Below are 26405 nucleotides of genomic sequence, written 5' to 3'. Positions count from 1 at the left end.
TTATTCGTAAAGAAGAAAGACGGTACCTTCAAAATGTGTATTGACTACCGCGAACTCAACAAGGTGACCATGAAGAATCGTTATCCCCTCCCATGCATTGATGACTTATTCGACCAGTTGCAAGGGTCGAGTTTCTATTCCAAGATTGACCTAAGGTCAGGCTACCATCAACTGAGAGTCCGAGACGAGGATGTCTCTAAAACAGCATTCAGGACTCGGTATGGGCATTACGAGTTTCTGGTTATGCCTTTTGGATTAACGAATGCACCTGCAGTCTTCATGGATCTCATGAACAGTGTGTGCAAGCCCTACCTAGATAAGTTTGTCATTGTATTCATCGACGACATCCTGATCTATTCTAAGAGTCAGGAGGAACACGAGCGACACCTGAGGCTTATCTTGGAACTTCTTCGAACAGAGCAGTTGTATGCCAAATTTTCGAAATGTGACTTCTGGCTTCGTGAATTCCACTTTCTAGGCCATGTGGTAAACAAGGATGGAATTCATGTGGATCCATCTAAGGTTGACTTGATCAAATACTAGCCTGCACCTCGTACACCAACAGAAATCCGCCAATTCTTGGGTTTGGCGGGCTACTACAGAAGGTTTATCAAGGATTTTTCAAAGATTGCGCAACCTCTCACTTCACTGACTCAGAAGGGTGTCACCTATCGTTGGGGTGATGCACAGGAGTCCGTATTTCAGCACTTAAAAGACAGACTTTGTAGCGCGCCCATCCTCTCATTGCCTGAAGGCACAGATGATTTTGTGGTTTACTGCGACGCTTCCATCCAAGGACTTGGTTGCGTGTTGATGCAACGTGACAAGGTCATTGCCTACGCATCGCGCCAACTTAAGGTTCACGAAAGGAACTACACTACGCACGACTTGGAATTGGGAGCAGTTGTTTTCGCACTTAAGATATGGAGACATTACCTGTACGGTACCAAGTGCACCATTTACACCGATCACAGGAGTCTCGAGCATATCTTCAAGCAAAAGGAGTTAAACATGCGACAACAATGATGGGTCGAGCTCTTGAATGATTATGAATGCGCTATCAAATACCGTCCAGGCAAGGCCAATGTTGTGGCTAACGCCCTCAGTCGAAAGGATGCTACACCTAAGCGTGTGCGTGGGTTACAACTTACCATCCAATCTAGTCTTCCTACTCAAATTCGTGATGCTTAGGTTGAAGCATTGAAAGCCGAAAACATCAGGGCTGAGTCCTTACGAGGATCGAGGCAGCGGCTAGAACAAAAGGAAGACAGTGCCCACTATGTAACAAGGCGCATCTGTGTCCCACTTTACGGAAACTTACGCGAACTTGTGATGGATGAAGCGCACAAGTCTCGTTACTCAGTACATCCTGGTTCGGATAAGATGTACCACGACCTAAAGACTACATACTGGTGGCCTGGCATGAAAGCCAACATAGCAACCTACGTCAGTAAATGCTTGACTTGTGCTAGGGTCAAGGTCGAATACCAGAAACCATCATGCCCACTTCAACAACCAGAGATACCTAAATGGAAATGGGAGCAAATTTCCATGGATTTCGTTACTGGTCTGCCTAGATCTCAACGCGAAAATGATACCATTTGGGTGATCGTGGATCGACTGACCAAGTCTGCACATTTTCTGGATATCAAGGAAACGGATAAGTTTTCTACCCTAGCAGGCGTCTAGCTAAAGGAAGTAGTATCAAGGCACGGAGTGCCAACCTCTATCATTTCTGATCGTGACTCACGTTTTACATCTGAGTTGTGGCGAGCTATGCACAAGTCCTTTGGCTCTCGATTAGACATGAGCATGGCATATCATCCACAGACGGATGGGCAATCTGAACGCACCATCCAAACCCTTGAAGACATGCTTAGGGCATGTGTAATCGACTTTGGTAATGGCTGGGAAAAACACCTCCCATTAATGGACTTTCCGTATAACAACAGTTACCACACCAGTATCCAGGCCCATCCTTGTTGGGTAGAAGTTGGCGACAGTCAAATCACAGGCCCAGAACTTGTAGTAGATACAACCGAGAGGATTGCTCAGATACGACAATGAATGGTGGCAGCTCGTGACCGTCAGAAAAGCTATGCTGATAAGCGAAGGAAACCACTCGAGTTCCAGGTTGGGGATCGAGTGCTACTTAAAGTCTCACCTTGGAAAGGTGTAGTTCGTTTTGGCAAGCGAGGCAAACTCAACCCGCGATATGTTGGACCCTTCGAAATCATTGAGAAAACTGGCAAGGTGGCCTACAAGCTGAATCTACTGGTAGAACTCAGCGGAGTTCACAATATTTTCCATGTGTCGAATCTGAAGAAGTGTCTATCAGATGAGACCCTCATAGTTCCTCTCAAGGAGCTCACTATCGACGACCAACTGCGATTCATCGAGGAACCAGTAGAGATTACTGATCGAGATGTTAAAGTTCTCAAGCATACCAGAATACCTCTTGTTCGAGTTCGTTGGAACTCCCGTCGTGGCCCAGAGTATACCTGGGAACGAGAAGACCAAATGAAACTCAAGTATCCCCAGTTGTTTAAGAAAAGTGAAACCACTACTGAGGCTGAAGCTACTGCAGAATTTTGGGACGAAATTCCAAACCAACGGGGGGATGATGTGACACCCCAGGAAAACCAGGAAACCACGCAACTTAACTAGCTTCCTCGGTAACCACGCGCTAAATTTCGGGATGAAATTTTCTTAACAGGGGGAGAATGTGACAACCCTCATAATTACATGTATCCGTACGATTCATTAATGTTAATTAAAGTGCTTGATGTCTGTGCTGAATTACTTAACTGCTTTCTGATTACTGTGTCATACCTACATGTGCTCTTTAGTGTACTAGTCTTGCGCAGAAAAATTTACTAAATGATCCTGAATGTTTTCCTAAGTGTTGGGAATAGTGTTACAAAAAGATATATCAAAGACACTAAACGATATAACTTAGCACTTTAACGGAACGGTATTTAACCGAACAACCGGACATTACCCAGAACACCAGAATATTTTTAAAAACATTGTTTCACTTTTTCTGAGCTAGTCTTGGTTCCCGAACACTTAGACACACTACATAAAGCATGTAACACACTAAACACTAGACTTGACACTTTAACCTTCCACTAATTGAATTATTTACCAAATAATTTTCATTTAACCCCTCCCCCCCCCCATGCCAATTTACGGCTCACCCAAGGGCCCCACCTCAAGATCTTTATAAATCTCCTAAATCCCCAAGTAATCTTCCATGGATCTCTTCCAAGATTTGATTTGATATGGCTTGTACTATGGGGAACACCTTACCCATTGGGTCTTAGTGGAGTTGGGTTATAAGAGCATTCTTTCATCATCTTCATCACATTTCACCAACATTCAACTCCCCCTCCTCCCTCCTACAAGCTCGGCCGAACACACCCCCTTACACACCACCATTTTTCGGTTCTCATCCATTCGATCCAAGTGTACTACAAGGTGTAAGAAGGTGAATAACGAAGCTCGGTGTTCTCGGAACTTGAAGGACCACCTTCGTTTGCTATTGTCCTCCTCATTTTCTCCATAGATCTTCCCTAGCTTTAAGCTAGTTGTAAGCTTCTTGTTAATCCTTATTTACTTCATGATTTTAGTGGTTAATAGATATTTCATGATGAAATCTTATGAACACTAAAAGACTTGAATCTTGAATCTTGAAATATAAGCTTAAAGATGATAAAACAAGATGAAATAATGCTAGTATAATGTTGTTTGGTATATGTTGATGCTTGCTTGTTGATTACTAGAAATATGTTGTTGATCATTATATGAAATTTGTTAACTTATGATTAAAAACATGATTTAACAAGTAGGAGGTGATTAGGGGTTCACATAAATGAATCACCTCCATATTTAGACATGAACTTGGTGACAAAATGATTTCTTGTAAAATAACAAACAAAGTAATCTAGTGATCTTGTAGATCAAAAACTTGTGAATGATTATGGATATGGTTTGGGTAATAAAGAAGGAACTGGTTAATCATATTTTCAACTATGGGGTAACCCCCACGGCAAGTAAGCCAGCAAAAGACAAACCATGTTTTCGGAAACAACTTAAAACTAAACAACCAACTGTGAACTCACTCAACTTTGTTGTTGACTCGTTGTTACATGCCTTACAGGTCGTTAGATGCTTATGGAGCTTGCACGAGGAGGAGGTCGTTGTGGGATTTGGACTGTTATGTTCCGTGCTTAACATTTGAACTTTATGAACTTATTGAACTTATGTTTTGGTTTTACGTTTTATGCTTCCGCTGTTAACTTAAAGTTGGTTACTTTCTTTTGGTCACCAATTGTATTGTGGTTGGTTTTATTTACTTAATTACGTTGTTCAATATGATTGGTGGCTCGATCCTGGTCATGTCACGTCTCCAAGCGGTGATACTCCGCATGGTGGATTTTGGGGGTGTGACAAGTTGGATAAGGGCATGGTGGCACTGTGGACCAAAGGGCCCAAGGAGAATAAGCAGCAGTTGTGCCGGCCCATGTGTTGAATCTGATAGGCCAAGAAGGATATCCAGGTGGAACAGCGGCCTGTTGGGTGTGGTTGCCGCGTCCTCGACCGGTGGAGCCACCACGCCCACGGCCACGGTCGCGGCCTCGTCCACATGTGGTTTGGTCCCTGTTAGAGTCCGAGCGAGCGTCATACCGTCCGGAGTTTGGCCGAAAGTCGTAAGAATCAGACGATGTCGGAGCGCGGGTATCGGTAGATGTCACGAGGGCAGTACCGGCGGCCTGAGCCGCGTTACGAACCCAGTTAGCTTTACGCGTTTCAGCCATGCAAAGTCTGGACCGAGTTTCATAGAAGTCCGGTAAGGGACTGGTTTGCTGAATGATGGTGGCGGTGCTCTCGTACTGTTCCGTAAGGCCCATGAGGAGTTGCAAGACCAACTGTTCTTCAGTGATAGGAGAACCAACATTAGTGAGTTGGTCATAAATTACCTTGAGTGCTTGGCAGTAAGCCGTCATGGAAGGAAATTGATCAAGACGAGTATTGGCGAACTTGTTGTTAAGGTCGATGGTACGCGTGGCTTTGTTGTCAACTATTCATAAGTAATCAACTAACTAGGTTAGTGTCATTCCTACTTAGTTTATTTTACTAATTTATTTGCAATCTAATTTGCAAATTTAATAATTCATATTTTCGGGATGTTACACTATTCTAGCGAAACCATCCTCTTGTTATGTAAATATAAAGGATATATTTGCCAAGGCTGTCCAGGCGGCATGCGCGTTGGTGTTAGGTTTCAGTATGGTATGAAGAAGGTCAGTGGAAATCGTCCCATAAATCCATTGTAAAACAATGGAGTCAAGGCGTTCCCACGAGGGAGAGGATGTGGTCTTGTCTTTGGCTTGATCTTTGTCTGAAGAAGAAGACGTATCGGCTGACTTCTTTGGCTGAAGATGAACATAGACGTCATATGAGATGCAGTGGATCTTGAACAATTCCGACCATGCAGTGTAGTGGCCATTTTCAATGTCAAGAGTGATGGGGATTAAAGCCTTGATGTTAGTGACAGTGACAGCGGGATGAATAGAGGAAGCCACGAAGAAACTGATGAAGAAGGAGGGGAGGAAAACTTGCGCAGAAGGTGAGGGAGGGCCGATAAAGGATCAGTTTAGGGTTTAGAGGTTTGATACCATGTTACGATTACAAAACTTGCCTCCTTCATTCATCTATCAATTATATTTATACATGAGATCATATCTCCTATTATAATCAAGAGATATACACAAGATCATTAACATATTTACATTCCATAATTATCCATATTCTGTTACTGATCATATACCAAAATACTTGTCTCAGATGTTTTGAGTTTCAAAACTCTCGTCATATTCAGGTTTGAGTTTGTTTGTTATCTCATAATCGAGGATGATTTATTTGAGTGGGACATGAGTTTTGAGTTTCAAAACTCTCGTCATATTCGGGTTTGAGTTTGTTTGTTATCTCATAATCGAGGGTGATTTATTTGAGTGGGACATGATTTTATCGAGGTACATGTATTGGATGGTAACATGTGTTGGCACATAGAGTGTTAAATCTTAGATTCATATCATAACTATGCTTTAATAAATAACTAAGCCTCAGACATCTAATATTGACATCTTTCCTATATTTTAATGTTTCAGATTGTTAATGATTTACGATATTGTATGTGAGACTTTTAACATTAAGAAATATTCATAGAGGAAAACAGTAAGAATATAAGTTGACTTGTAAAAGATATTTTTCCCTATCATGTTATCGACTTTTAAAAAAAAAAAAAACGCACGCCCTTACCCTTAGTTTACGAATTAAAGTAAAAAATACATTTATAAATAGTCTATGTATGTTCCACCAATGATTTTGTCCATATTTCTTTAGGGTATTAAATTATTATTAGTAAGTGAAATATGGATTATTCCGCTTAGTCGACTATATGTTTTATAATAAATTTTATGCATTAGAATTTTTTTTTTTTTTTGAGAATACATTTTTCATTATAATTATAATTATAATTATCATTAAAATTATAACTATAAATTATAGTAGATTATTTTATATTATAATTATATTATAAATTATAAATATAAATTATTACATTAAAAAACAACTTAGGTTAGTGTAGCCGTCACAACTAGCTACAATACTTTTTTTTGGATTTTGTTTTTTTTAGTTTGATATCTTTTTAGTTTTTACACTTACACCTTCTTAATTTTCTAAAAATTTTATAAAATGTGATTTGACCTTCCCGAGTTTTAAGTGCTTATTTGTATCATGTATATATTTACGTGTCGGTATAAATTCAAGTTGGTTTATGTTTTGACATAAATTTTGTCGGGTCAAATATAATACGTTTTCGCGCATATTTTTATGTACGTTTTCAGTTGGTCTACGTTTTTTATGTAATGTTGTTTGGAAACGAGTCGGGTAAAATATAATACATTTTCATTAGACAATATAAATTCGAGTTACTTTACGTTTCGACGCCGTCGCAATGCAGTACCATCCTTTAACATAAAAAAAACACTATTTTCTTACGTTTCGACGTATTTTTTTTGGATAATAACTCGGGTCAAATATAAAATGTCTCCGTGCTAATTTTTATGTATGTTTTTAGTTGGTCTACGTTTTGACGTAAATTTTGTTCGGAACGAGTGAGATCAAATATAATACGTTTTCATTAGACAATATCAATTGGCATTACTTTACGTTTCGACTTTTGACGCCGCAGCAACGCACGTGAGAAATTTACTAGTTTGTATAGATTCACAACCCATTTCAATCTAAAATATTATTTCTTAGCATACTTGGATGGTTAGAGATAAACACAGACTGAAGCAACCAAGTCGTATGTAAATATAGACCAAAATTCTCACCTCTACTGACAAAATACCAATTTATGGAATTGTCTTATATGTATTACAATATGCATACTTATAAGCATTATATAAAAGGTTTTTTTAACCAGCCCACCTTTCTATACAATTGCTTATGTGATTCTTACAATTCTTTACAAAAAATTGATTTTGTATTAAACGCACCTACATACAGACATAGTGATATAGACACACATGCATATAAATATGTACACATGCATGTATATGTATGCATAGACAAGCCAAATGAACCATTAAGGTTCTGACTCAACTACTATATGCTTATGGTTAATGGAACACATGTGTCAGCCTTGTAAAGAGATACAGATAAAGTGGCCCTGTTAAGTTAAATGGATCAAATGTGACATGTTTGGATGGGTCTAAGGTGTGTAACCCATGCTCTTCCCTCCATCCCATTGGCCCCCATGAATTCACTTTATATCCATGCTTATACCAGAAATGGAATCCAAAGAAGCAAAAAAAAAAATCATATACAATACCATTCAGTAACACGCTAAATAAAAATAAAACGATCTTTGACCCGACCCGACCCGACCCCACCTCAATCTTTACATCTATGGTCATCCCAACCAACCTGTCAATCAGTCAAGGAGGATAATGATCATTGCATTTTAGGTACATTCTAGTCCATGTTAACAATAAATAAAATGCATTGATATTGATTTAAAATACACTATATTGATTTGTTTTTATATTAGGCTGGTTATGAAGAAAATGAGTTAAGTTAAAGCATTTAAACAAATAATTAGATACATAAATGAAATGCTAAAGGTTGCAGTTTGATAAAAACAAATCATAACTATTAATCACTAAATTATCTTGTGTACTTACGAGCAAACAAAGTAGAAAAAAAGAAATACTACACTTTATGGCAATTAATATGAAGTTATATTAATTAAATGCTTGTTTCTTTGGAATATGTACAGAAAAAAAAAACGATGAAAGAATTTAAAAATTATATGGGTTGTGATGATTAAATTAGGCCATTATTGTTTAATTGGGCTGAATTAATAACGTGGTCCATGTAATTAATTAGGAGGGAAGCCCACATACATGCAACGTAAGAAGAGGACGCAAGAAGAGGAGGTTTTGGGGGTTTTATCAATTTGGACGGCAACTTTGAGAAAAAGAATACACAGCCGCCATACGCATATCATTTTTTTTAGAAAGACGATTTTATAAAAGAAACAAAAGACCACACCTTAGCAAGATGCTAAGGCTGTATTACAAGTGCAGTAACAAAATGAAAAAAAAAAAAAAACAACAGAATTATTACAAAACATTATTTGAAACAACTAAACTCCCATTCATTCAAATCTAGATCGTCTTTCCAGCCCTTGCTTTCACCTATAAGAACGAGAGTGCCTTAATGTCACCAACTGCCCTTGAAACGTGTGTTGTTTTACCTCTGAAAATTACATTATTTCTAATCCGCCATAATGTCCAACATGTTGCCGCCATGATTAGATACACCACCTTCTTTTTATCTTGTGATGAACTGTGTGCTTCAATGTGTTCCAATAATCCCACCACGCTTAATAAGTATCTCGGAAGGGGTATTTTAACCCATAAAGAGATCGCAGTCCAAACCATTTGAGCATATTGACAGGAAATCAGTAGATGGTCCACTGATTCATTGCGTGAGTTATATAACACACATAAAACCGAAGGGATGTGTATATTCCTTAATGCTAAAGCGTCTCTAGTCGGAATTCGGTCCAGTACCACTCTCCAAAGAGAGCAGTTTATTTTCTTCGGAATCCAGTTAAGCCATCTGAGAACTTGTGTTTCTGGAAGCATACTTATTCCATCCAATTCTGATCGCAGACTACACACCATGAATTCTTCTCGGTTGACTTCTTTTTTCCATAGCCACCTATCTGATTTCTTGTTTATTTCAACATTTTCCAGTCGTTTTACACAATCCTCCCACAGGTTAATTATCTCCGATTGAGTAATCGAGGATTCACCACCCCACGTCCAACTGATTTGCCCGTCTATTAGAGTGTATCGATGCTGAACCAGACAGCGTTTATCATTTTGCAACGCAAAGAGACTTGGAAATTGATCCTTTAGTGAATAATCTCCTGCCCATTTGTCTAACCAAAAAAATATTTTGTTCCCACAGCCCATTTGTACCTCCAGCCTGTTTTCTACGTCAGGCAACTTAAGATTTGACCCCTTTCCTAATTGTACAATGTTCTTCCATACTCCACTTATCAAATTCATTATCAGAATGGCTGGGTAAGAACGTCTCCTACCATGTATTGCCATAATTACCTTCGTCCATAGATGTGTAGTTTCGTTCCTAAATTTCACTATCCACTTTACCATCATGGCTTTATTCATTGATGCCAAACTGCCAATACCCAATCCCCCTTGTTGTTTAGGTGCCACAACTTTGAACCATGGAACCCAACTCATCTTGTTCTTGTCTATACAACCTCCCCACAGGAATTTACGCCTTACTTTCTCTAAATATTTAATAACATGTACCGGTGCACTAAATAATGAGAAATAATAAGTTGGAAGGTTACCAAGAACTGCTTTCACAAGTTTCGTCCTACCTCCAAATGATAGTGTCCTCGCCTTCCATAATGAGAGTTTGCTTTCAAAACGATCAATGACAGGTTTCGAATTTTTCACCAATCCCATGTTAGAGCCCACCGGTAAACCTAAATAGGTAAATGGTAACAAGCCTTTCTCACACCCGAGTATCGAAGCCATTTCCAAGATATCCTCATTTCCCACCCCCACACTAAAGACTTTAATTTTTGAGAAGTTCACTTTTAGACCCGAGGATAAGTGGAAACACCGTAGAAGCCTAGCGAGGTTATGAAAATTATCTTCTGACCATTCACCTACAAATAAAGCATCATCTGCATATAGAAGATGTGAGATTGTAGGTACCGAACCTGGTGTTGTAATGCCTTTGAATATTCCACAGTCAACCGCACTTTCTGTAGCTATGTGTAATGCCTCCACCGCCAATATGAATAAGAGTGGAGATAACGGATCACCTTGTCTAACCCTCCTTTGAATTTCGAATTCCGCAGTTGGTGACCCGTTAACTAAAATTGATGTTCTCGCCGTTTTTAATAATCCCATTACCCATTTCCTCCAGAGGGCCGGAAATCCCATTTGAGATAGAACCGATTCCATGAATTCCCACTTATCGAGTCAAATGCCTTCTCAAAGTCCACCTTGAATAACATAATCTTTCGTTTGCCCAAGAGATGAGTTCATTAATGATTAGTGGCCCTTCAAGAATACTCTGTCCTTCTATATAGGCCGTTTGCACATCACTAACCAAAGAATTCATGACCTTATTGAGTCTACTTGACAGGATCTTGGTCACTACTTTCGAGATGCAACCAATCAAATTGATTGGCCTAAAATTATTGATTGTTTGAGGGTTGTTTGTTTTGGGAATGAGTGAAATGAAGCTTGAATTACATCCACGATTCAACTTACCATGTACATAGAAATACTCGAGTGCACGACCAAAATCCTCTTCGAATAAATCCTAGAAATCCTTTATGAACCTGAAAGTAAAGCCATCCGGGCCTGGTATTTTCTCTCCCCCACAGTTCCATACTGTCGACTTCATCTTGGTTCGAGTCTTTCATTACACATGGCACGAAGATCGAGAAATCATGTCACAAAGTTAATTCCGCATGAATGACCTATTTCCGCTTGAAGTGGCAACATGTAATTCCGCACGGAATTACATGGTAATCTCGCTTGAGTTGTAATATCGCTTGAATGTAATCTCGTGTGAGTTAGTTCCATGCGGAATTAGTCCACCTATAAATAGGTGTGATTCCGTATCAGTTGGTACGAAATTACTTTAGTGTTTTCCGACGGCGAAGCTCTGTCGAAGTGTCTTCAGATCTGTAATCGTTTCAGAATCAATATAAAGACAGTTATTAGTGTAAATCTAGCCGAATTCAACTCATTTTGCTTGTTTCCGCCTTTCATTCTGAGTAAAACACCTCTGATCGACTCATTTCGGGTCCGACAATGATCCTACAATTGGTATCAGAGCTCAGGAGGAGGAGTTCTGCAGTTTTCAGCCTGATTTCATCTTATTCTCTTACTTCTACACTTTCTTTTCTTAATTGAACAAGTTTGAACGGTTAAAATGATCTGAATTTCACATATAACATGCAAAACAGTGTTTTAACAAAGCCTTGAGAGAATTGGACCATATTTCAATTAAAATCTAACAAAATTTGTAATTTCGCATGAAATTCTGTTCGAAAATGATGACATCATCCTAATCTCGTTTGGAAGTGTACTTTAATTCCGCACGAGATTACAATTAAAAGATAATTTCGTTTGAAATCACAGTTAATTTCGCACGGGATTCTAATATCGTTTGGATAATTTCGTTCCAAACTTAATTCCGTTTGAAAACTGAGTAATTCCGCACGGAATTACTTGATTTCATTTGAAAAGTTTAATTCCGTTTGAAAGTTGATTGTTTCAGGTAATTTCGCTTGGACTTAATATCGCTTGGGAGTGATTTCGTTTGAAGAATATTCTCTCGTATGAAAATGTCTGACGAAGAATTTTACAAAGCGTTTGCCTCATCCCCGACTACTCCGGCTGCCATTGCTCAAAGCATGAACATGGAGAACGAAACTGGAACTTTACAAAAAACCCCCAAAGCTTATGGGCATTGAGGAGTATTATGGGTGGAAAGATTGATTTGAAAACTGGGTGCAAGCTAATCATTTGAGATCTTGGGAGTGCATTGAGAAGAAATATGTTAGACCGCGTACAGATTTGGGTGTTACAAAAGCAATTTCAGAATTGAATGACAAAGAGAGAGACATGTATAAAGTAGAAAAGAATCAGTCTTCTACAGCAGGCTGTAAAAGAAGACATTTTTATCTTGCTTCAACATGATAACACTGCAAGTTCAATCTGGGATGCTTTGAAGGTTAAATTCGAGGGTAGTGAGAAAATGATTAAGAGCAAGAAAGCACTACTAAAGAAAGAATTCGATTTGTTTTCAAGCTTGGCAAGAGAAACATCAAAGAAACTGATTGAAAGATATTGCCACTTAGTTCGATCTATGTCTTTGTTGGGAATAGAGAAAACTCAAGATGAGTGGGTCGACAAGTTAGCTGATGCATTGCCTCAAAAAGAGTGGGGTACATTTTTGATGATTCTAAAGAACACTGGGGAATATGATGGATTGACTATTTCACAGTTCATTGAAAAGATTGAAAGTCAAGGTCTTAAACAGTAAAAGATTGCAAGGATGAATAATCCGAGTAATCAGCAAGATGTGAAAATGTATTACAAAGGTAGTGTTCAAGAGGTTGAAATGAGTCCGAAAATTCAAACTGCGTTTAGTGCTGGGAACTCATCTGGAACTGCTGATCAAAGTTCAAACAGTAGCAGTGGAATTTCTTCATATCCAAATGTGAATCTGAAGAGTTCAACTACAAGCTTTCAACATCAAAGCTCAAAAACTGGAAATGCTTGTGTGATACAGTGCAACATTGCATTAAATCTTCCAATGGTCAAAGCTTTTCCGAAGAAGTTGCTAAAGATCACATGGAGTTACTTGCTACCGTGCTACAATCTTATGAGGGTTTGGTTGCTGGAAGGATCGGAAATCCTATGTTGACAAAAGAGGATTACGATCAGATAGACGCTGAAGAGATGGAGCTCATGGACATCAAATGGTGTCTAGCTAGTGTCTTGAGAAGAGCTGAAAAATTCAAAATGATTACAGGAAGAAATGATTTTTTGGATGCTCATGTATCTACTTTGGTTTTGATAAATCTAAAGTAACTTGTTTTCGATGCAGGGAAAAAGGTCATTTCAAAAGAGAATGCAAAAATCAAGAAGCTAGTGGAGCAAAGAATCCGTTTGGTAAAGATGATTACTATCGAAAAGCCATATATCAACAAGTTGCTCATCAACCACAACAACAACAACAAAAGGAGCCACAAACTGCACATGCTAGAATGATCGAAGATGCAAATAAGAAAGCTTATTATGGTATCATTGATCAAGATGATGAAAAAGTGGCAGAAGGTTTCAGCTGGGACAAATACATTCCACCTGGTTCAAAAGTTGTTGCTCTCATTGCAAAAGTCATTCAAGAACCTGATATGTTTTCAGAATGGATGAAAGTGTTTGCTGATAATGAGAAGAATCTAGATAAAGAGTCTGTGACTTCAGATGAAAGTTCAGAAAGAACAACAGTTTTTGATCAAACACCATCTGATTCTGGTTCTTCAGATGATAGTACAGAAAAGACAATAGAGTTTGATCAATCACCAATAAAATCTGATGATTTCAGTGATTATGAGGAAGAAATGCATTTGATGTTGCAAAAACTCATTTATCTCCTGAAAGTTTTCAATTTTATTTTGCAGATCGTGTGGAGAAGTTGAAGGAGAAACGAGCAGCAAAAGAACGAAAGAAGATGAAATGTGAGAGTGTTGCTCAAAAGGAAGAGACAGTTCAAAAGAATGAAGTTAAAATTGTAGAGAAGAATGGTGAAGCTGAGAAGGTGATTGAGGTTGAGAAAGTTGTTGAAGTCGAAAAAATAGTCGAAAAGATTGTTGAGGTTATCAAGCCGTGTGAAAAATGTTTGGAATCTTGCAAGCAGTGTGCAGAAAAAAATGAGAAACTGAGTGAGAAAGACAAGATGATAGAAAAGTTACTGATTGATCTCAACTACGTGAAAGAATCTTACGATGTGTTGAACAGAACGGTAACTGGTCTGCAAAAGACTAATTCTGAAAGAGAAGATGCACTGACAATGCTGAATACTGTGATGATATCGAAGCAGAAAGCTATCAATTTCTATATTGAAGAAAGTGCAAAGTGGAAGCAAGAGTTAGAAACTGAAAAGATAGAAAATGAGAGAATCAGACGATTATTACAGAGTTATTCTAGTTCTGATTATCTATTGATCGAATTTATCCAATTGTTGCAGGTATGGAAGCATTTAAAGATGAAAAGCCGAGGAAAAAGGATACTGGTAAGAAACAGAGTGTTAGCTATAACAAGTGTCCGCCTCCGATCTGGGAAGGATATTCTCCCAGAAAACCAAATGAGGAGCAAGTCCAAAAGGCAGTCAATATAAAACTGAAGTCTGATATAACCGATGAGTTACCAGAAAACATTGACATCACTTTTACGTCGTCTGACACTGATCATAAGTCTGAGTTAATAAAAAATGTGGTCGATCAGGTGTTGGATAAAGATGAGGAGTCTGAGTCTGGAAATTCGAGTTCGTCAGTCAACAGTCAAAAGACGTCGGTTAAACGGGCTTACACTAAAGAGTTTTTATTATCAAAATCAAAATTGGATGATGAAACATTCGAAGTTGCATATACTTTGAATAATTCTAACAAATTATATTCTGACAAAGAATTTCCAATAAGAAGTGTTAAAACTGATTTAATAAAAAAGGTTTTCAAACTAACAGAAATTAATATTTCTGAAATAAAAGATTTAAATCTTTCTGTAAAACCTAAAAATACACTTCAAGAGTTCAACAACGGTTAAACAAGAAAAAAGGTTACAATTCTGGTTCTGGTTTTCAAAAGAAACCAAACCATAATGGTAATTTCAAAAAGAAAGGTCTTGGTTTTATTCCACCTGAAAATTTTAAAAATGATAAAATTTCTAAAACAAATACTAAATTTGTTTCAGGAGGAAGTGCTGAGGAAGAACAGAAGAAATCTTTATGGAGACAATCAAACCAGGAGTTTCTCGCTGAGAGGAAAGGGACTGGAGTTTTTCATAGAAAGGATACTAGAACCTGTTTTAAATGCAATGAAACTGGTCACATAGCATGGAATTGTCCGTTGGATACAAAGAAAAAACAGGGAGTTTCTGAAAAATTCAAAGAAAAGGTTGTTGAGAAAAATGAACCACCAACTGAAAAATTCAAAGAAAAGGTTGTTGAGAAAAATGAACCACCAACTGAAAAATTCAAAATTTTTGAAAATTCAACTTATGAAGTTGGTGAGTGTTCAAAGAAAAATTTTTATAAAAAAGAGAGCCAAAGACAACCAAATGTGAGTTGTTAAGAAGTCTGATGAAAAATCTGGCGATGGTTCTGGTTCCACAAAGCCAGGAGAGCGACATGTTGAGTTTAAAGAAGAGAACTCAGTGCCTTCAGTGGATAATGTTAATTTTCCACCATTGAAGGATGAAAATTTTAAACAAAAAGTTGGTAAGGTTGAGATCTCGAATCAATTCTATTCTGAGCAGAAAGAATTTGATGTCGAGAAAGCGTTTAATGGAAATGTTAAAAGATCTTTGGAAAAATGATTGAGGGTAAAGTTCAAGGGGTTAAAGATTTTTATGCGACAAAGAAGGCAACTTATAACCCAACTGAATCAGAGTTAAGATCACTCAAGGTTGGTCAGACTTGGGTGGACATTCTTTTTACTTGAAAAATCTGACTTGCCGGAGCTCCCAAGTTTGTAATCGCGGAGCAGGAATCGGCATCATTCTTGATAAAAATTGATTTTGTGAAAAGTCTTAAAATGATTAAATTTTACAGGTTGTGACTTGCCGGAGCTTCCAGGTTGGTAAGCGTGAAGCAGGAATCGGCATCTTTATTGGAAAAATGAGTTTGTGTAGATGTTTTATTTCTACAACTGGTAAAGAGGTTTGTTCTTACAAAGTGATTTATCAAGGTCATTAATTTAAACTTGATGTAATCCTTATACAAGTGGTTGAAAACAAAGTGATGAAATTTACCCCGAACCTACTAGTGGTTTTAACAAAACTTATTTTCAGGAAAAATCATTTTGATTAAAACAAACTTAAGTGTTTTGAAATCTAAATGGGAAAATAGTTTGTTGAAAGGGGGAGTTCTGATTGTTTATGCCAAGTGAGTGGCGAAATGAAGCGATTCACAACAGTTGTCATTTTATTTGCACAATTAATTTTCAAATCTCTTTAATTGTGTTTGCATTTTAGGGGGAGTAAAATTTTCAGAAAATCCAAAAACATTAGAAAATTTGAAAAAACCAAAAACATGATAAAATTCAAGAACGAGTTTTGTTGTATAAAAGAGGAAATGATAGTACATCAGTGGACTATCACAACACGCTAAAGAATTGGAAAGTGAAAATGTGATAAACAATCTCACTGTGGATGTGCCAGTAGGTTTTTATACATTTAGTAGATTGTTTTCTAGATATAAACCTAAATATTCAAACTTGCTTATATCGTGGGGAACATTTCTTGGATATATGGGTAACCCCCGAAATCTTGTTTGAAAGGTCTCTCTTTCTGAGATACTAGGTCTTTATACTCAGTGATATCTGGGGTATTATCCCGGGACTTCTGATTTTGCGGAAGCAATGGCCTAGTCCCCGTATAATACTTTGCATTTGCTTGAAATATAGCATCACTCTCAGTATAATAAATGATGAAACATTGAAAAATGCTAATCATGTGCTGTTGAAGAAAAGATTCTCTAAAGGGAACACACAAAAGTCGAGCCGTCATCTTTCTGCTGAACGGAAGTTCTGATCAAGAGAATTGGAGTTAGAAAGGAGCCAGATCAAGATCTTGGGATGCTAGAAGATAGAGCCAGTGTTAGATCCTGGAACATGCTGAAAAAGAAATAAGTCTAATCAAGACCGAAGAGTTGATATGATGAAGACTCTCACTAAAGATTTCGTCAACATTCAAGGGGGAGTCTGTTGGTGCAGTTGTCTGTCGACTTCATCTTGGTTCGAGTCTTTCATTACACATGGCACGAAGATCGAGAAATCATGTCATAAAATTAATTCCGCATGAATGACCTATTTCCGCTTGAAGTGGCAACATGTAATTCAGCACGGAATTATATGGTAATCTCGCTTGAGTTGTAATATCGCTTGAATGTAATCTCATGTGAGTTAGTTCCATGCGGAATTAGTCCACCTATAAATAGGTGTGATTCCGTATCAGGTGGTACGAAATTACTTTAGTGTTTTCTGACGGCGAAGCTCTGTCGAAGTGTCTTCAGATCTGTAATCGTTTCAGAATCAATATAAAAACAGTTATTAGTGTAAATCTAGCTGAATTCAACTCATTTTGTTTGTTTCCGCCTTTCATTTAGAGTAGAACACCTCTGATCGACTCATTTCGGGTCCGACAACAATCCTACAGAGAAGATCTTTACAAAAAATTAATGATAAGGAAATTAATGTAAGAGGTTTCCAACAAGCTAAGGAATTCATAAATTTTATTGAGTCCACACCAAAGAACAAAGGAGAGGGTTTAGGATATGTAAGAACGAATGAAATTAAACCCACTGTCTTTGTAAAAGCAACACATCAGATTTCTGATAAAATTTTCATCAGAATCTGATTCTGAATCATGCAAATCAACCTGTTCTGAATACTCTTTTGATAAACCCAACTTTAAAGCAAAAAGAAGTGAATGCAAACAAAAATCTTTAAAAATTCCAGAAGCAGTTCACTCATTTTTTCAAGATTATCCACTCATTCCATCAGAAGAAAAGATATCAGAAAATTCTGATAGAGAACCTTGTATGTGTGTTGACATACTGAAGCTTGTTCAACACCATCTCCAAAAGAAAGTGAAAAATCTGTTTATGGCACAGCATATAACAGATATTCTGATGAAAGGCCCTCAAGAGAAAATAGTCTGATTAAAATCTCATCAGAAAGAGTACCCAAGCAAGTCTGGGTACCAAAAACCCTCTAATTTTTCCATTTCAGGACCATCATGTGCAGCAGATCTGGTACTGCGATTCTAGAAGCTCCAAGCACATGACTGGGGACAGGAGCTTACTCAGTAACTTTGTTTCAAAACTGGGTAAAATGGTAAATTTTGGGAATGGAGTAAAAGGGAGGATAATGGGATATGGATGCATAAGGTATGGATGTTTGACCATAGAAAAGGTAGCCTATGTAGAAGGCTTAAAGTTCAATCTGCTGAATTATGCTCAATTCTGTGATAAAGGCCTTTTAGATAACCTTGTTACCAGAAAAATGCTTAACAATTTGTTTCGATGATCATAAATCTGTTAAAACACAAGAAAATCTGATAAATTATCAGAAAATCTGATGTATCATCAGAACGTCTGATGAATCATTAGAAATTCTGATGATTCATCAGAAAACATGTTGAAAAATCAGAATCACAGTTGATTATTAGAACAGATTCATGCATGTCACCATCTTTATTCATATCTCATAGCTGCATATTTATAACTGTAGATTTTATTTCTAAATTTAATTGTTTGTTTATTTTTTTTTTCTTCTCTTAGGACTGATAACGTCATAAGAAGAAAATTTTATGGAAACTCGTTAATTGTTGTAAAGTTTTTTCTCTCCTTCATTAAATACACCTCATCAATATTAAGGAGATTGAAGTGACATATTGGTAGGTAATCATGATATATTATCAGAAAATGGCCGCCTAAATCATTAAATGCAGGAGAGTTTATCTCAGTTATTCCTTATGCCATCTGATAGAAAATTAAATAACAAAGATTGTGATGAACAAAATCTATAAGTAGGTAGATATCATTTATGGCAAACTTCAAGTTTACTATAAATGATCACCACCTTGAGCTAAGACTGTCACCATCACATAAGGAAACCCTAGAAAATTCAACTTCATCTTCTTCTTCACACTCACACTTCCTCACACTCACAAACATGCTTACCATCAAAGCTGATCGTTTCCCACTTCCTTATCATCCTTATCACAACCTCTGACTGAGGACCAACCTTGAGGGTCCTCAATGGGAAGGATTTCAAACCATACTGAATCTGATCATGGGAAGTAGTTTGAAATATGCCCTCACAGCCCACATAATGGTCTACCCAGACATTCCTCAAATGTTCTGGAAAAATGCAACATTATCAGAATATGAGGGTAGAGGGCAGATTGTTATCGAAAGTGTGGTGCTAAACCAAAGAGTTCTGGTAACTGAAGGTATCATCAGGACGGTTCTACAACTGAATGATGATAATGACATTGTGATGTTCACAAAGGCACAGATAGATGAAACCTTGGAGCAGATGGGTTACAATCCTGTAAATCCACTACGAGCAATCACCAAAAATGGCTTCATCAGGCCATGGCAATTTTGATCACAAAAATGGGAGCATGCTTCTCAAAGAAGATTATCAATCATAATGAAGCCTCCCACAGGTTGATGGAGCTTGTACGAGCACTCGTATTAGACATACCTTACAATTTCTCTTATTATTTAATAAAAGATTTTGCAAGTAACATGTGGTCTGGCAGGCCATTCTTGATTTATCCTCATTTTCTGATGACGATAATCACGAGCCAGCTTGGCTTTGGAGGTGTTCCTGTAGGATATCCCAGAGCTGAGATGAGACTTCAACAAAACATGAATCTCAGCGTGCTCATACCTACTAATCAGAATTCCGGTTTGGTGACTGATCTATGGTTGCTCCTTGAGATGGATCATGGAGAAGGGTTAGACCTTGATTAGGTCATCTTTGTTTAATCTTGGTGTGTGTGTAGATATTCTTTTTTGTTAACATGTTAATATAATATGTTACTTATGTTCCTTTGTTGTCTGGCTCATGGTTTGGGGGGAAAAGAAAAAATGGGTAAAGATAAATGAGAAGTCAAGTATTCACAAAGTCAATGATCATCAGAAAACAAATCATTTAACACAAAATTCTGAGTTTCTGATGACAGGAGACAAAATCTGGTAATACAAACTTAAAATGCCTCTCTAAATTTTTTTTCTGTTAAAACTTCAAAATGATGGAAAAGTTTTAGAAAATATCAGAAAAAGTTAAGAGACTTGGATGCCACCAGAGAATCATATGTAAGTCTACTGACCTTATCTCATTCCCTCTCATCTCAAAAAAAAATACTAGTACACCTCTTAAAAGAGAAACTTCAAAATCTGTTGAAAAAGGTCACAAGTTTAGGGGGAATTTCAATTAAGAAATTTTGTTGAAAATTGTTGACTTCTGTTGACCACATCTAAAAGGTCAACAAAAGTCAAAACAAAAGGAAATACATATTCTTAACAGAATTTATGTTGAATTTCTGATGACATCATCAGAATAGAACTTTGACTTATAAGGAAGAGAGGATGTTAAGAAGAAAGCTAATTGGACCTTTGACAAGATGGGGTCCACAAAGATGAAAAGGTGTCATATGATCGACAGTTTTCGCCAATCAAAATTCAGTTTAAAAAATTGTGATGGAATGATTGAAGAAACTACAAGTTGAAAGGGCATAACCATGATTACACGATCAACCGTCATTAATTGTCTTGATATCCACGATCCAATGGTTACATTCTGAACCAAATTTCACATCACACGATCTAACGGCAATAAAGATAATAATGATCTTTTACCGCCATTACATGGCACGTTCCATATCCCCTCAACTCCATAAACCCATAAATCTCTGCTAAAACCCTCACTATATAACTCACACTTCGCAGAAATTCAAAAATCATTCACCTTCTTCACAAGAACTTCAAACCGCAATATCCCATGTTTTTCACTCAAAATCCAAAAATCCCTAAATTTCGAACCCTAACTCACAAAATTCAACAATGGCTGAAGTAAACCTCAACATCCCAATTGTTCAACATGATGTACCCTTTGTTGAAGACACAGAATTCCTACCAATGAAAGAAAATAATCTGCTGATGAATACAGAGCATTCGGAATATGATGTGAGATGTCAACTTTTGATAGAATATCTTATCAAATGTCCAATCTCAGGTGCACTAACAAAAGGAAGAGAAGTACCAGAAAAGTTACTACAACAATTTGTCTACACCTTCACTGAAGATGAAGAAAATCAGGTCTCTACTCATGTATGGGGAAATGTTTCAGTAACATTAACTCCCGCAAGGGTAAGAGAATGGCTTGAACTTCCAGTTCTTGAAAACTACATTGAAGCACCAAGCAGAGAAGACTTGACAAACTTTAATATTGAGCTTGGTTACAAGAACAAGAAAATTAACAAAATTGGAGCAGTAAGAAGAAATGAAATGCCAGCCATCTGGCAAGTGATGATGGAAGTATTAAACAAATGTCTCACATCAAAGATAGGAGGAGCTGATCAAGTCAGTCAAGCTATTCTGTCAATCATGTATGGACTCATAACTGGGTTCAAACTTGATTATGGGACAGAAATCTTCAACCTACTCAACAGATCAATCCTTAACAGAAATGGAAGAATAACCTCACACCTGGCATATCCAAGGTTTATTTCAATTTTTATTTCAGAAACTTTTGCTGAAAGAAACATAGAAATTCCAATTTTGGAAGATGTTGGTTCAGACCCAAACTATATATTCACACTCACGTACAGAAGTATATATATTTGTATACTTGCTGCAACTCTAAAGAAATATATATGTATGTAAACAGTGGAATTGAAAGTGATGTTTCACAAAGTAAATAAAGTTGAAAAAGCTGTTGTTCACATTAAACAAGAACTTGGCTTTTATAGCCATATAATGAACTGTCATATGCGAATAAAAAACCGAATATAAAAGATGCTTTCCTAAAGAATTGGTAAACTATGACTTCTTCTACCAAACGTGCATAAAACCCCAACGGTCACTTCATAACATTTGGTCAACCATTTTACCAACTCTAACCTTTTAGAAACCATATAATATAAAATAATAAAACCCAAGTCTTCATAAGAAAAAAAAATTCTCCCCTGTAATCTTGACACGTTTCCTTATCACAGAAGTGTTGGCTCGTCTTCTTCGATCAAGTTGGCTTCTTTGTCTTTGTCATTCCATTTCATGCACTCGTAGCTAAAATGCCCAAAAACTCCACAATCATAACACCTAATTCCACTTTTGTCACCTTGACCCGAGCCTCTTCCACGGCCTCTTCCGCCTCTATCACTGCTTCTTCCATGACCTCTTCCTCGACCGTATCGCCTATCACCATCACCATTCTTTTGCTCACTAGCCATCAAGAGTTGGCCTTGCTCTCCCTCCTTTTCCTCATGGCTTTTCATACGCTCTTCATACGCCTTTAATCTCCCAACGGCTTCGTCGAATAACATTGTTTCCAAATCAAAACATTGTTCGATTGAAGCCACAAGTTGAAAGAATGGCTTTGGCATCGAATCAAGTAACCTTTTCACTAAATCAACTTCTTCAAGTTCATAACCTAGAGACCTTACCTTCGATGCCATGCCGTTCAATTTCACCACGAAATCGTCAACCGCTTCACCCTCTTTCATGCGCATAGTTTCGAGCTCCCTTCTTAATGTTGCAAGTCGAGCCGCTCTTACCCGATCTACACCCAAGTACCGGGTCTTCAGTCCGTCCCACACTTGCTTGGGATCGGTGTAGCTAGCCATTTGCAGCACCATCTCTTCGGGAATAGCTTGAAACAAAAAGGCTAAAGCTTGTTTTGCTTTCTTTTCATCCGGTTCAGCACCTAACGCCCTCGGTTCAACAGTCTCCCATACACCATTTGCATCCATAATGGCCTTAACCTTGACTGCCCACACCGGATAGTTTGTTGGGGTCAAAACCGGAACTTGAAACGACATCGAACCAGCCTCTTTAACAGGTACCATTGCCATGCTTCACTTCTTTTTCGGTCTTGAGCTTTCCTTTTCGGTTGAACCGCCAGTCACGGTCTTCTCTGCGGTCTCGGTCTAGATGTCGCGGGTCTCTTGCGGCTATTCGGTCTTCTCGGTCTTCCACCGGAGTTCACTTTCCGGCAGCGGTCACGGTCTTCGGTCTTCTCTAATGTAAGCTTTCGGTCTCTGGCTTACACCTACGGTCTTCCTGGCGAGAGTTCTTCGGTCTGATTTTCAAGCCACCGGTCAATTATGGCTTTCTTCTTCTCGCCAACGTCGGTCTCTCTCTCGGTCTTCTTTCTTCCTTTGCGATTCACATGAAACCGCAAGCTCTAACCTAGGTGCTCTGATACCAAATGTTGGTTCAGACCCAAACTATATATTCACACTCACGTACAGAAGTATATATATTTGTATACTTGCTGCAACTCTAAAGAAATATATATGTATGTAAACAGTGGAATTGAAAGTGATGTTTCACAAAGTAAATAAAGTTGAAAAAGCTGATGTTCACATTAAACAAGAACTTGGCTTTTATAGCCATACAATGAACTGTCATATGCAAATAAAAAACCGAATATAAAAGATGCTTTCCTAAAGAATTGGTAAACTATGACTTCTTCTACCAAACGTGCATAAAACCCCAACGGTCACTTCATAACATTTGGTCAACCATTTTACCAACTCTAACCTTTTAGAAACCATATAATATAAAATACTAAAACCCAAGTCTTCATATATCCATCCCCAGACATGCAACGTGACACATGAAGATTTCTTATTCCATGCAAACTATCATAAAACTAAGTAATAGCCAAATGTCAAGATTAAAATCCAACAGAAGATGTATGGAGTTCAAACACCATAAAGGCCTGGAGTTCCACTCATGGATGGGAATCTGACAAAGATATCCTGAGTTACCAGAAAGCATGCTGTGCCTCATTGCACCAGACTCACAATACAGATTGCAACACGAAGAACTTCTTGCCAAATCAGATACTCCAACAGAAGAACCTAGCAAAGAAGTTTTTAACTGCTCTTCATCACCAGAAGAAGAAGAAGTTGAGAAGTCCTGGTCATCAGAAACAGAGGCTGCAGGAGGGGAAGGAGTTATGAGGATAACAAACTCACCAGAAAACAAGACAGAACCTGCTGAGAGCCAAAAGATTCATAAAGCTGGAATTCATCTTGAGTTTGATATTCATAAGGAGAAAGAACATCAACACTATGAAGAATCTCATATTACTGGAAGAACTCATTGTAACACCTCGAATTTTTGTGTCCAATAATGTGTTAACACGTGTCATTTGATTACACGTGGCATTTATATTAAATAAAGGACAGATTTTGACAAACCTTGAAAGTATATAAATTCGAGGGTTATAAATGTCAACAAGGGTAAATATACTGTATAGTAACCCTAAATAATGCTTGAACCTTCAAACGAATAAATCATAGATCGTACAGAAGCGAAACGCGAAAGAAAGTGAGAGATTACAAGCTACAGGGGTTAACCGTGTCAACATGTTTAATTATACCTCTGAGTGACCCTTTAACGTTCCCAAGGCTTTGTAACGGTATTATACACTCACTAAAATATAATATATATAAATTTCGCGAAGTTTCGTTATGAAACGAGAAAGTTACGATCGAATGCGTAGGAGAAGGGTTAAAAGCGTCAATAATGAAAGTTAAGGCTTTCTGAATAATTAATAAACTAATCAGGGACTTAACAACGCGGGTAAATAACACGAGGTCCTTAGTTGTAATTAACCGAGGGCCAAACCGCAAAGTTACCCCTTCAAACCCGAAAGGTCAGGTAAATCATTACGAAAGATTTCGTTATTAATTGCCAGATTCTGTTAATCATTACAAAAGATTTAAGAATTCAGAAAATATAACCTCTCGCGACCCGCGTAAGGTTTAGGCATAAGTTGAGGCGGGCCGCGAGCCTCCTCTTTTACTCGCCTGATATTCAAATCTCAGGCGACCCGCATTAAAATTTCATGGAACTCCCATGCGGGCCGCGTGGGACGCCCAGATGCAGAAAGTTGTAACTACATGCCTTTTGGAGCCTTTGAACGACCAACAACCAATAAATGAGGCATGGGCACCCTATGCTCGACCCATATCACTTAGGGGCACCTGCCATTCATCCAAGGGCACTTGTAGACCCTTGTGTGATGATCTTGGACCTTGACATTGGCTATAAATAGCAAGGTTATGTCCATAAGTTCATCACAACTCAAAACACTTCTATCTGATCATTTCAAGAGCTTCCAAGTCTTCTTTTCTGCTCTATAATCAGCTCTCAACTTCTGTAAGTTGCTTAGATCAATTGTAGTTCATTTTATGCTTAGTAAATGGCTAGAAACCAAACCGTCGTAAATACGGTTTGACTTTTAAATAAATCAGTGATGGTTCAGTCTTATGACGAATCAAAAGTAGTTTTGAGTTGGTATTTATGTGGGTAATAAACCCCTAAAAAGGTTCCCTCTGATCACCACTCTAACTATGTCAAATATCGAGTCAAACGCGCACTTAAAAAGTCAACAGAAAGTCATTTTGCCGTTTTCTACATAATCTGTAATGTATACGTTATGAAACCTGTTTTGATGTTCATAAAACATGATATTAAGCATATAAACTTGTTTGCGCTCGTTTGAATCGACCATTTGCTATATTGACCCGGTTCGGAGCCGAATGTCGCAAAAGTTTGACTTTTGCTTTGACTTCAGTTCTGACCCGTTTTAGTGAGGTATAGATATACCTTAGGACTCTCTTAGGACCAGGTTACATGATGGTATAAACCTCTGTGATCGGTTCATGAGTTATCCGAGTCTTTTTCGCATTTCCGTTAATCGCCTAAAAGATTGACCGTAACGCCATTTTGAAAATAAAACGAGTATTTCGGACACGTGAACGGACCAGAACCTTGCTTATTAAATTATAAGCATGTCCTTAAAGTTTCACGTCAATCCGAGGTCTAGAATGAGAGTTATGCTAATTAGCGCAATTAAAATAAACTTTTGTAATAAAAGGCGCAATTAGCATAACACCTATCTAAACCAAGATTTCGTCACCAAAACTTTTACCCACTGTTATAAAATAATATTTTGGGAATTTTAGAGATTTTTAATAATTTTTACCTTGCTCATAACCTGCGGTTATGGCTACGGTTCGGTAAATACCGAATATGCCCTTTTCGGCCAAAACATGAGTTCTACAAGGTCTTTTGACCCGATTCCAGTTGCTACTGATTTTAAATAATAAATAAAGTATTTTAGACTTTATAAACTGTTCGGGAAACTCAGATTTCCTGTAGAACTCGAAAAGCTCTTTAAAAGTCTTTAAAATGACCGAAAAGCCCCTACGGGGCATAATATTAACTTAAACTCG

Source organism: Helianthus annuus, chromosome 16, assembly GCF_002127325.2.
Source record: "Helianthus annuus cultivar XRQ/B chromosome 16, HanXRQr2.0-SUNRISE, whole genome shotgun sequence".
NCBI classification, from domain to species: Eukaryota; Viridiplantae; Streptophyta; class Magnoliopsida; order Asterales; family Asteraceae; genus Helianthus; species Helianthus annuus.
The sequence above is the reverse complement of the archived record's forward strand: the minus strand, read 5'-3'. Positions refer to the sequence as shown.